This window comes from Gorilla gorilla, chromosome X (assembly GCF_029281585.2).
Source record: "Gorilla gorilla gorilla isolate KB3781 chromosome X, NHGRI_mGorGor1-v2.1_pri, whole genome shotgun sequence".
NCBI lineage: Eukaryota > Metazoa > Chordata > Mammalia > Primates > Hominidae > Gorilla > Gorilla gorilla.
The window spans coordinates 80954780-80966829 of NC_073247.2; the positions used below are offsets into that span (position 1 = coordinate 80954780).

The 12050-nt window shown below is 47.5% G+C and overlaps 1 long non-coding RNA gene across 1 annotated transcript in view; it reads left to right on the top strand.

Annotated features, from left to right (window-relative positions):
• The first annotated feature begins 203 nt into the window (after positions 1 to 203).
• LOC101151098 (uncharacterized) overlaps positions 204 to 12050 on the top strand; it is a 30387-nt gene continuing 18540 nt past the window's right edge. The window contains exon 1 of the long non-coding RNA XR_002004220.2: positions 204 to 292. This is a non-coding gene — a long non-coding RNA (uncharacterized lncRNA). The remainder of the gene's footprint in view (positions 293 to 12050) is intronic.

Sequence of the window (12050 nt, forward strand, 5' to 3'; positions counted from 1 at the left end):
GAAGATCTTTGTCCTGGACCAGTTGGCTGGGGTGTGCAGAGCTGGGCCTGGGCCTGGCAAGCAGGTCTGCCTGTTTTGTGCCTCCTTTTTTGCTTGCCACCACTCTTCAGAGAGGAGCAGCAGCTGTGGCCGCTCCTCATGTTCCCATAGCAACCAATGCTTACCTCCCGCTCACACTGGTTCCTAATTGCCTGATTACGCATCTTCTCCCCCGCCAGCTCGCCAGCTCGGGAGCTTCTTGAGAGCAGGGTCCATGGCAGGCTTTGCTCACCATTGCATGGCTCCAGGCTCAGTGAGTATTAGTTAAATGAACAAAAATGAATGCATGACCATCCATGCACTTGGGTTTTTAAAAGCTTTCATCAAAAACAAGGCACCTGGCAGCCCGTAGTGGCTTGGGGGAGGGCGAATTTGAGGACTCATTGCTCCTGGCTCACCTCTGCTGAGTGGCGTGGGTGGCCAGCCCCCCTTCTCCTCTCTCCCCTGCTGCCTGGGGAAGCTCTTTAGAAAACAGGCAAGACAGCCTGCACGGTCATGGCTGCTGGCAGAAGGGGGATGCTGGAGACGGTGTGACACCCTCCCCTACCAATCCCCCCACCCCTGCTCCACCATGCACAGGCACACTCGAACTCCCTCACCACCTCCTTCTGATGGAAGCCATCTCAAATGGCCAGTTTTTGCTTTCAGAATTACCAGAAACAATTGAGCAGCATATTCAATTCTAATGCTCTGTTCACAATCTCACCAGTCAGCCCCTTTACTCTGTTCCCATTGCCACCATGTTAATCCCACTCACCACCATCTTCCACCTGAGCTGCTCCAACAGCTACCTCCCTGCCCCCTTTCTGTCCTTTTCTCTTCCCCCTCCTGCCCTCCCTCACGCCATCTTCCATGAAACAGACAGAAGGAGTGTCCCAAACAGAAATCATCCCACGTTATTCCTAGCCAGACTCACGACGGAGGCAGGTGCATTTTTACTATTTTTGTGGCATGACAGAGTCTGTGTAAGTCACTGAAGCGCCTAGAGGGGAAGCAGGTAGAGCTACTAGTCCATTAATTTAGTCTTTAAATGTTTGTTCCCTTAAATGTTTGGCTTTGGACCACGCATGAGCTAGTGAGCCCAGAGCTCACAAGGATGGGACCAATATGAGTTTTTACCCATATTGGTAAGGAACAGAAAATGGAAGGAACAGGAAAAAAAAAAAAACAATACGTGATCTGCACTTTGTAGAGGGTGCTATGGGAATGCACAGGGAAGTATGTTTGTGCAGAACCAGATGAAGGAACATTTGAGCTGGGTTTCCTATCAGAAATTGTTGGTTGCAAGCAACAGAAAGCATCTCTGATTAACTTAGGAGAGAAGGGAATTTATGGGGTTGGAGGGGTAAGCTATAGGGAGCTTACAGAATCAAGGGAAAAGCTAGAGAACCAGGTATGGAAATCGACATAAGCAAAGGCACTTCTTGGGGAGGGGTTGGGAAGGAATAGGAAGCAGGAATGGTTTGATCAGGATGTTGCCAATAACATGAATGAAGTCTGTTTCCTCTATTCTTATATTGCTTATTCCAGATTCAAAGTCCAATGAGACTGTCCAGTCACCAAGCTTAGTCCCATGCTCGCCTCCTGGCTATACTGGGCTGGGGAGGGGAAGGCAACTTCCCTTTGGCTTCTATGGAAGGAGGCATGCATGGATTTATTGTTTCACCAACATTACCCACAATCAGGCAGAGACAATTCACTAAACTGGAGCCTAAGGAAAGGGGAGGAATGAAGGCTGGGAAGCCACAAACCAACAAATGTCCACTCTCTGCTTGACGGCAGCAAAAAAAAGAGGAAGAGGGCATTCTAGCCAGAGAGAACCGAATGGACAAAGAAAGAGCTGAAGCCTGCTGTGCTCATGGCAGGCAGGCAGCAATGTGTGACTGGGGCGTAAGAGGAGGAAGGCAAAGAGCCACAGATGAGATGGGAACAGGGAGAAGACAGATCACAGTGTGCCCTGTGGAGTGGGCCCTAGGGAGCCAGTCTCTGGGGGTGAGGGGTGACCACATTGGCATTTTAGAACCTTCACTCTGGGGGTGTCAAGAATGGATCAGAGATGGCAAAGTTGGAGATGGCGAGACCAGCAAGGAACTCTTGTAGGCAAGAGATGATGAGGCCTGAATTCCAACATTGGTGATGAAACAGAAAGAAGACAATGGATTCAAGAGCAATGCAGGACCTAGAATCCTGAAGTTTGAGGGGGTGGAGGATGGAGAGGAGTAAGAGATGACTGTGTGTCAAGAGGGAGGAGTGAGTTTGGGAGAATTTGTGCTTTCTTCATGGGCTTCAAGAAGCCCACAAAGAATGGGTGTTCTCTCAGCACTCATTCAATCAGTAGTTAATGTCAGCCTGGCCCCACTAGCATATACTCTATTGAAAAAGGTGGGGAGAGAGTGAGAACTTTGTTTTTTTGAGATAGAGTCTCATTCTGTCACCCAGGCTAGAGTGCAGTGGTGCAATCTCGGCTCACTGCAACCTCCACCTCTTGGGTTCAAGTGACTCTCGTGCCTCAGCCTTCTGAGTAGCTAGGATTACGGGCGCGCGCTGCCATGCCGAGCTATTTTTTTTTTTTTTTTTTTTTTAGTAGAGATGGGGTTTCACCATGTTGGCCAAGCTGGCCAACTTGTGACCTCAAATTACCCACCCACCTCAGCCTCCCAAAGTGCTGGGATTACAGGCATGAGCCAACCACACCCAGCCAAGAGTGAAAACTCTTAATGGGCCCTCTCATACTCTGCTGGTGGGAACACACACTGATGCAGTTACTCTGGAGAACAATCTGGAAGTATGTTTTACTGTTTTAAATATGCATACCTCAGCACGTTGATTTCTAGAAATTTGTCCTAAAGAAATAACAAGTGTGTACAGATAAACATAGGTACAAGGATGGCTCAACATTGTTTATAAAAGTAAAAGACTGGAAACTACCTCAGTATGCATCAACAGGGAAACTGGCTAAATAATAAGCCAGTAGGGGCAGAAAAGAGAGAAGACACTGACCACATCCCTGGCCTCTGCAGCCTGACAGGCTTCAGTGGAGGAGAAGGGTAAAGCTTTCATTTTTAGTGAAGTTTGGGTTTTGTCTGTTCCACTAGGCTGGACATGTTAATTCCTGGAGGTAATCGGAGGATTTTTTTAATTATCTGAAAGCGTCTCAAAAAGTTCTGGCTCTTCAGGAGATTTCATCCAAGAAGTAGGGGAGAAATAGGTCACAGAGAGTGTTTAGGAAGAAATAGGAGGGAGAAAATAAGTTTTCTGCTTGTGGGTTTCAACCCGTTTACTAAAGTTACAATAACAACAATTACCTCTGGGGAATTCTGATTGAGGGAGGCAAGACTTTTACTTAATACTTTAAAAACTTTTGCATTGTTTGAATGTTTTACAATGTGCCCAAATCACAGAAATAAAAAGATAGTAAAACCAACAAAGATACTCGCATTTGTGGAGAGAGTGGAGATGCTGACAAGCTCCCTGAACCCCTGGAGCTTCTAGAGCAGGGTTTCTCAACCTGGGCACTATTGACTTGTTGCAAGGGCTGTCCTGTGCATTGCTGGGGGTGGGGGGCAGTGAGGCAGACTGTTAGCGGTATCCCTGGCCTCTGCCCACGAGGTGCCAATAGCACACCCCCACCCTGAGTTCTGACAACTAAACTGTCTCCAGACATTGTCAAATGTCTCCTGGGGGACAAAATCACCCCCAGTTGAGACAACTGCTCTAGAGGGATTATTCAGAATACGTGGGTGTCTTCTGAGCCTCTGGGCCTGGTGACCTCATTAATCCTATCTCCCAATTGTCTCCCTGCCAGCACCTTTCCATGGCTCCATTGGTCTGGGAGTCAGAAGATGTAGCTTCCAGTTTCGGTTCTGCCACTTACTAGCGATGTGATCTTGGGCCTTCCAGAGCCTCATTTCCTCATCCCTAAAATGGGATAATTAACAATGACATGGCTCAAGGACAACCAGGTTCTCCCTTTCAACTGGATCTTTCCCTACTGCTTTTCAGGTGCCCAGGTGTCTCCCACTGAAACCAAGAAACCAACCCACCTTCCAGGACCTTACTTCCTTCTGCAGCTACTGCCCTGCCTCTCTCTTCTTCTTCACAGCCAAACTTCTTCAAAGAGTCATCTCACTCTTTTGAAGGCATTTCACACTCAATGTGTCCTAAACTGATCTCATGATCTTCCTCCCCAAACCTACTGTCTTCTCCTGTCCCTTATCATAGCAAAGGGACCCCCTTACATCTAGTTACACAAGCCTAGGAGTCATTTTCAACATCTTCCACATTACCAACCTCATAGCCAATCCTGCTCGTTTTACTTCCTAAGTTGCTTTGGCTTTCAAGATTATTTATTTCTAAACAGGAAATACATTGAAAAATCAAAATAAATATAAAACGAGATTTAGTAAGGAGTCTCACCCAACTCCATTAACTTCAGCACTCCCCCTAAAACACACACATAAACCACCTTTATTTGGGGGGTGGGTTTCCTTCCAGTGCATCTTTATAGAAAGACAAACAATAGATATTGCTTCCTTTCTTCCACAAAATACAATACTCTACATGCTGTTCTGTACCTTGCATTTTTCACCTAAAAGTATATTTTGTCAATCTTTCTGTTCAGTATTAGAAATCTTTTGCTCTGTTTTTACAAATAGTATTCTACTGGGTGGACCTAACAACATTTCTTTTACCATTCCCTTATTTACAAGTGCCAGTTATAGGAAATCTGCTATTCTAAGCAATCTCTAAACATCTTTTCAACCCATCCACTTGTTTCAGTCTCCTTTGTCTCCACTCTAGCGCAAGCTACCACCATCCTCTCCTGGACTCAGCGGAATAGCTTCCTAAATACTCTGCCCAAATCATCTCTTGCTCTATCTTCACATAGTGGCTGTACTGGTATTTTCAAAACATGACTTTGATCATATCCTTGCCTTGCTTAACGACCTGCTGCAGCTTTCTTGTGGTTTCAGGGTAAAGACAAAACTCCTCCTTATGGCCTGTGAAGCCTCATTGAGTCTGGCCCTGCCTCTCCCACCTCTCCCTGCTCCCCTGACCCCCTCTGCCCCCTCCTTCTCCACTCCACTCCCAGTGGCCACCTTTTAGTTCTTTGCATATGTTGTTCCTTCTTTTTTTTTTTTAGACAGAGTCTTGCTCTGTTGCCCAGGCTGGAGTGCAGTGGCGTGATCTCGGCTCACTGCAAACTCTGCCTCCCGGGTTCACGCCATTCTCCTGCCTCAGCCTCCCGAGTAGCTGGGACTACAGGTGCCAGCCACCACGCCCGGCTAATTTTTTGTATTTTCAGTCAAGACAGGGTTTCACCGTGTTAGCCAGGATGGTCTCGGTCTCCTGACCTCATGATCCACCCGCCTCGGCCTCCCAAAGTGCTGGGATTACAGGCGTGAGCTACCAAGCCCGGCCCATATGTTGTTCCTTCTGTATAAAACACTCCACTCTGCTCCACTCACCAGGTTCCTTTCTATGTGTCCTTAAGATCTCAGCTTCTTTGTCCACTCCTCAGGAAGACTTCCCTGAGCTCCCTGCTAGGTCAAAGCCCCAAATTAAAGGATCTCATTAGCACCGCATGCTTCTCCTGCATAACCCTAGTCCCAGTTGTAAGTTCACATTCATTTGGGGGACACTTTGATAAATGTCTGGCTCCTGTTCCCATGTGGACTATGAGGTCCATGAGGGCAGAGGCCTTACCTATCTTTGCTTTCCATAAAGGCCCTGCATCTAGAAAATTGTTGACCAAATGAATGAAAGGATGAGGCATATAAGGGCCCCAGCAGAGAACCTGACACATAGTAGGTGCTCAAGAAATGTTGCTTTCCTCTTTCTTGCATTCACTGTCTTTGCTCTGGAGCCTGTAATGGGTTGCCTTCTATGTGCGCTATTCAACAACGCTGCTCTCTAAACACTCAGCCTGTGGCCTTTGCTTGGGCTTCTCCTTTCTTGATATGACTCATTTAATGGCTGATCATTTCTTCCTCCTGAAAATCCTCTCTTGTCTTGGCTGGGTGCCCTGGGATCCCTTTACCCATGGTGGCTTCCTCTCTACTTTCTCTTCCTCTGCCTACCCCGAGATGTTGGGATTCCTCAGGTTTTATCCCAAACCCCTTCCCCTCTCATTCTATACACTCTCTTTTGAGCCATCTCATCTATGCTCATAGCTTCCATCACCATATATGTCAAACCTTGAGTCTCCCGCTCAGGTTTTTGTAATATGCCTCAGGTCCCCATATTAAATGCCAGCCTCTGCCTCTAGAATGTAAGTGGAGCGAGACAGCAGAGATTGTGTCTATGTTTGCTTATTACAGTGTCCCCAGCCCCTGAAGCAGTACTTGGCACATAGTAGTCACCCAATAAATACATATTGTCAAATACATAAATGGCAGGGCCCATGTTATGATGGAGACAGCTGCCTTCTCCAGAGGCAGCCTTTTTCTTGGCAAGGCAGTGGGGCAGAGAAAGAGGCTAAGTGCTAAATGTCATGTCCTGGCTTTTCTCATGCTGGGCCTTAGCAGATATCTCACACCCACAATCAGGATGAAAGATGAAATTCCAAGCAGGATTTGCACCCAGGAGCCAGCAGTCTCTGAATCAGCAAACTGTCCTATGGGGTTGTTTCACCCCATTTGCAAACCATAAGGCAGCCTTTGAGAGAGAAGGCAGCTCAACACAACATGTGCTAGCATCATGTCCAGCCAAGTAGCCTTTAAGGGGAGCAAACAGCTGGCCACATCGTGTGGCAATGTTGTCAGAGGGGAGGAGGGCACTAGGCTGAGGCTGCACCTGCCAGGATATGGAGATGAGGTTGAATCCTCCTGCCCCACTGAAGAGGGGAGCCAGACCACCCTGCTCCCAAACCCAGGGCCTTTCCAACAAAGGTCAAGGGTGGAGGAAAGCCAGGTTGAGTGGGCAGAGGAATTCTGCTTATAGCCCTGACACACTGCCTGTGGCACAGCCTCCTACAACAGACTGGCCTGTAAGGCCAGGTCCTGCCCGGTCTGCATGAGAACTGACACAAAAGTACAGACCGTTCTAAGTCAGAGCTGAGGAGGCCCTTTGAACCCCAGTTCCACCCACCTCATGATTCCGTTGGAAAAGCTGAGGTTTAGGTTCAGGCAGAGACTGTCCTGTAGTTGGTAACTAGCAAGCCAGGGCGTCTGGCTTATCTCTTAGCCTTTAGCCTGCTTGGCCCTACAGACTTGATAGTTTCTTCCTGCTTACATTTTAGAGGGAAGAGACAGACCACAATTTTAAAAAGAATATGCAAGTAAAATACGTAGCATGAAAGATGGTGGCAAAGGTTATGGAAAAGAAGAAAGTAGTGGAGGGGGAATGAGGGTGCTAGGGTTTGTGATTTTAGATGGCATCATCAGGGGAGGCCTCCTTAACAAGGGAGCACTGGAGCAAAGCCTGAGGGAGGTGAGTGAGTGCACTTGCTCTCTCTACAGTGTACTGTGAGGACACCCAAGACAGAGCCCGAACCTCCAGACTGCCCCCAACAGGGCCATGGTCAGAGGGCCTCCTGGGAGGTTTGCCTATGGATTTTGGCCTGGCCACAGGGACAGGAATAAGCATATCTTCTGAAACTGAGGCTGGACACAGAACCAAAGGCCTATGACACCCTAGGTCAGGTAATATTAATAACAACAGTAATAATAATAATAATAATAATAGCACCATTTTATCTGCATTGAGCACATACCATATGCCAGGCACTGTTTCTAGCACGTTACGTGTGTTATCTATCTTATTCCATTCACACAATGACCCTATGAAAACAGTGCTGTTCTAATGCCCATTTCATAGATGAGAAAACAAAGTCTCAGAGTGGTTACAGAACTTGCCCAAGGTCACAAAGCTAATGAGCAGCAGAGTTGTGCTTTGATCCTAGGTCTTTGGACTCCAGAGCCCATGTTTCATAGACAGAAGCAGGTTTTAGCCATCTGGGCTGGAACATTTGTCTAGAAACAGAGGGTAGATAAGATGATCTCTTGGGTTCTCTGCTGTGGTCATAAGGGCCAGGCAGCTCAGAAGCAGTTGAAAGTGATGTCTAATATGGAAGCCAACCTGGGGTAGGATTGTGTCTGAGGCCTCTACAGAAGAGGTAGGCTTCATCTTCTCTGGAATGTGAGCTCCGTGAACGCAAAGCCTTTTCTGTCTGGTCTGCTGCTCTATCACCAGTGCCTGACACTAGTCAGTGATCAATAAATATTGGAGTAAATGAGTGAATACGAGAATCAGCCAATAATTCACTCTCACTTATCGAAGGTGGGCCCAGCCAGACACTGCCATCTTTCCAAACAACCAGGGCATCTGGACTTGTGTCTCCCTGAGAATGTGAGGCAAAGAAAGAAGGCATGGCAGAACTAGGAGCAAAGGAGATGCTGCTGGGGTCAGGAGCCAGGACAGAGCCCAGAGCTGAGGACTGGGACAGTGATGGGTGCAGAGAGGCCAACCTTTGTGAACACAGTTCTGGGTGCTTTACATATGCCTCCTCATATCATCCTTCCCACAGCTTTGGGAGATAGAGGTTACCACCTCATAGAAAGATGAGGAGACTGAGGCATAGAGAGGCTAAATGACTTGCCATGGATCATACAAGCATTATGGGGTGGAGCTGGGTTTAAACTGAGATTGGCAAGGCAGGCCAATTGCTTTGTGTGGTCCCTGACTGGGATGCAGTTAGAAACTCTCTCCCCTCTGCTGTCTACCTTCCCCCATCTCAACCTCCCAAGCTCCTTTGCTCTGCAGCTGTCCCCAAACCTCAGCCTGGGAGCTGGACCCTGCCTCTTCAGTCTCCCTAAAGAGTGGAGACTCCAATGCAGCAGGTTTTCCCTGCCTCCCTCCCTCCTTCCCTCCCTCCATGTACCCTAGAGGTCTGAGATCAGGGCAAAGCCAGGACCAGCAGTAAAGAACAGACATGGAGTGAGACAGATCCGGATTTAAGTCCTGGTTCTTCCACTTAATACCTCAAAGAGGAAGAACTACCTTGCTGAGCCTCAGTGTCCTCCTCTATACATATGGGATAATATCACCCATGTCATGGGGTTGTGGGGACTAACTGAAATCACTCAGGGGAAGGAACTGGATTCCAGGTGAGCTGGAGACAGGAAGAGGCAGTCATAATAGTCCACCACATTACAGCTTACACAGCACGTTTCCATTAATTTCTAGGCTCCCCTTTTTTTCTGTATAACCATTCTATTGGGTAAAGTTATTGTCCCTCTTCTGTAAATGAGAACACTGGGGCTTGGAAGTGACTTGCTAACCAAAGGCATGCAGTCTGGAAGTCGCAAGGCAGACATTCTAAGCTAGATGCATGTGACACCCGAGTGTGTGGGGAGCCCCCTTCGCCTTCCAAGGCGAGCACTCCTTTACCCTCCGATATCAAGTTTGGTGGTGACAGTACTCATCTTGTAAAGTGCTGGTTCTCCTGATCCTCTCCTCCAAAGCAAGACTCAGTGGTGCACTGAGAGGATCTCCTCCAGGCCACAGCACCCGCTCACTCTGCAGTAGCAGCAATGAGGAAAGAAAAATGGTTGTCCCAGCACAGGATGGGAGAGTGAAGCATGGTCACAATGAGGGCCAGAGAACGAGCAGGAGGTAAGCAGGAACCCTGAAGTAGTGCACCTCAAACCTAGGAAAAACCATGTCTTTGGCCATCTTTAGAGGCGGCTTACCAGAGAAGCTGCAACAAGACACTTCCCCGTCGTCAGGTCATAACAGTCATCCTCTGTGCGTGGCTCTGTCTCATATTGTGAACTTGTTCTTTGTATAGAATAGGTCTCTTTTCTGCTGTAGCCCGTGAGGTTTTTTCCCTTATTTTTGATGGTCTGTGAATTTCCCACAAAGTGTCTAGGTATAGACTTATTTTATTTATTTTGCTTAGTCCTTGGCCTGCCCTTTCTCCCTGAAACTCATACCTCTTTTCCTTTCTGAAAAATTCTCAGCTATTATCTCTCAATGATTACCTCCTCACCATTATCTGTTTGGAGCTTCTGTTAGACTTAGGCCGGAGCCCCTCAATGCCAACCTTCATGCCTACTAACTGCTCTTTCAAAGTTTGTTTCTATGCTGGTGTGAATCCCTCAGCACTAGCCTACAATTCTCTAATTCTTTCCATGACTGTGCCCAGGCTAGAGCTATCCCATTCATTGAAGTTTGCTTTCTTTTTATTTCGATAACTATATTTTTGACTTCGAAAGTTTCTACTTGATTTTCTCTTTTTATCTCTCTTCCTGTTTTTGTACAATCCTATTTTGTCCTTTTAAGGAATATCATTCCTTCATTTCTCTCTGTGTGCATCCTGGGCATGCTTATTTTCAAAATCTGTCAGCCTATTCTCTAAAACTCATCTGGAGTAAATTTATGTGCTGATCGTAGATTTTGCTGGCTCTCCCTGAGCATTAGATTTCTTTATGTGTTTTGGAATTTTGGTTTGGAGAGGGAGTGTTGGTGTTGTTTTGTTTGTGTTTGTGTCTTATTGTCTTTCTCTCTCAGTGCTTGCCCCTCCCTATCTGGTGGTTTCATGGTGGCCTCCACTGGCCCCTCCAGACCCCTCAGCCCAGAATCCGATTTTATGACACTCAGGTCTCTTACCCTATAGGACATGTTGGGGGCATTCTCCTGCTTCAGTGTAGAACCTTGGGGCTCGGTTCACTTCCTTGTCATGAGGCCGAGTCTGCCTCCACCCAGCTCCTCATGGCCCAGGCTGCCTTGTAGTCAGAACTCCCAGAAGCAGCTGGAAGCTGTCTTTTCCAGCTCGTAAGGGGAGAGCCCTGCCCCTCCTCCCCCTGGTTTCTGCCTCCCATCCCACAATGGAGCACTTGTAGTACTCACAGGAGCTGAGTCCCGGCCACTCCTGCCCACCCCCCGCCACGGCGCCCGTGTTCTGACCCAGAGGCCGGCAGGCTACAGCTGTGCTGGTTGCTTTGAATTTCTGTGTGTGCTCTATATCTCATTTTTTCAGCCTGATTCTGTCTTTGGGGTTTTCTCTTTCTACAGTGTATTGATCTTCCATCACTCTGTGCTTGGTACAGAGGGGCTCTGTTGCCGTCTTAACTGGAAATGTACTCTAATTGTGTACTGTATGTACCATAACCAGAAATGATTTAACCAATCCCCCATTGTTACACTTTTATGTTGTTTGCCATTTGGGGCTAGTACAAACAAGAAGGCAATAAACATCCTTAATGCACTTGTCTAATTCCTAATGCGAAGTTGTGAGATCAAAGGGTAGCCATGTTTCCATTTGATACATATTTCATTTTGTATGTACTACCCCAACCATCACCACCACCACCAATACACCATCGCTGGCATCTGGTTTGTTGAACAGAACAAGGGAAACCCTGGAAATAAATGAGACCGTGCTGTCGTAAAGTCTAACTTAGTGTACACAGGTGAGGCATTCTTAGACAACTTCTTCCCTGTTCCCATCTCTTTTGGAGCCCCAGCTCCTTCTCATGGGTTATTTCATTTAATCTTCATGACATCCCTACAGGATAGGGAAATCTCATTTTGCAGAAGAGGAAGCCAAGGCTCAGAGAGGTAAGACGACCTCCTAAGATTTTACTGATAGGAAGAGGAGTCCACGTGAAGTTGAGGAGAAAGGTGGGGTGCTCCCCAGTCCACTGAGCTGCAGAAGGGAGGCCTTCTGGTCTTCACTGATCCATATGTTTAGGAATTTGGCTGCCTCCATGAGACCATGGTACAGAGATTGTGGGCAACTCCTAATTGTCTGGGTTTAGGCACACTGGGGCAGCCTCCACTGAGTGTGGGACAAGTGCTGGCTTTGCAACTCAGGCTCAGCCCCTCTGTAGTTAAGTAATGATGAGCTCCTCCTTATCCTCTCATTTTTCAACGGGAGATAGCCGGGTATAGTGAGAGCACACAGGCTCTGGATTCAGTTAAAAACCAGCTCTGCCACTTTCCTGCTGTTTGACCTTGGCAAGCCACCTCACCTCTGTGGGTCTCAGTTTCCACATCTGTAATGTGGG